The sequence below is a fragment of the Arachis hypogaea genome, chromosome 16 (genome assembly GCF_003086295.3).
Source record: "Arachis hypogaea cultivar Tifrunner chromosome 16, arahy.Tifrunner.gnm2.J5K5, whole genome shotgun sequence".
In the NCBI taxonomy this organism is placed as follows: Eukaryota; Viridiplantae; Streptophyta; class Magnoliopsida; order Fabales; family Fabaceae; genus Arachis; species Arachis hypogaea.
The window spans coordinates 45683860-45684720 of NC_092051.1; the positions used below are offsets into that span (position 1 = coordinate 45683860).

Genomic DNA, 861 nt, shown 5'->3' on the forward strand with positions numbered 1-861 from the left:
GTTTGGGTGATTCCTCCAACCAGGATTATAAGTTTTGGAGTATGGATCATGGGTCTGCCTGGGTGAATTCCCAATGTAGTTGGCTTGTTCCTGGTCACCCTCATCCTCTGCATTCACTCCTTCATGGGCTGCTGATGAGGTGGTGACTGCTGCCACCTGGTTCCTTTCCATCTTCTTGGTAAGGTCAGCCAGCTGCTTGGTGATCATCTTGTTTTGAGCCAGCAGTGCATCCATATTGTTCAGCTCTATCACTCCTCTAGTATTGCCCCTTTCAGAAGCATAGAAGTAATCATTCTCAGCTACAGTCTCAATGACATCTATGGCTTCTTCAATGGTCTTCTTCTTGTTCAGAGATTTCCCGGATGAGTAGTCTACTGCCTTCTTTGATTCGTAAGAAAGACCCTCATAGAAAATGTGTAACTGCACCCATTTATTGAACATATCTGGTGGGCACCTTCTTGTTAAGTCCTTAAACCTCTCCCATGCTTCATAGAGAGTTTCACCTTCTTGTTGCCTGAAGGTTTGCACCTCAGCTCTCAACCTGTTGATTCTTTGAGGAGGGTAGAATCTTGCCAAGAATTTGTTCACCACCTCTTTCCAAGTTGTCAGACTCTCCTTTAGGAAGGATTCCAGCCATTTAGCTGCTTTATCCTTGAGTGAAAAGGGAAACAGAAGCATCCTATAAGTGTTAGGATGAACACCATTAGACTTCACAGTATCACATATCCTTAGGAAAGTGGTGAGATGTTGAATGGGGTCTTCTTGGGCACTTCCTCTGAATGCACAGTTGTTCTGGACTAGGGTGATGAGCTGGGATTTTAGTTCAAAATTATTGGCATGTATGGTTGGCTTTTGGATGCT

The 861-nt window shown here is 44.3% G+C and overlaps 1 non-coding gene across 1 annotated transcript; it reads left to right on the forward strand.

Annotated features, from left to right (window-relative positions):
- The first annotated feature begins 436 nt into the window (after positions 1–436).
- LOC112761830 (small nucleolar RNA R71) lies at positions 437–543 on the forward strand. The gene has a single exon (XR_003182204.1). It is a non-coding gene; the product is annotated as a small nucleolar RNA R71 (small nucleolar RNA).
- Positions 544–861: the final 318 nt, after the last annotated feature.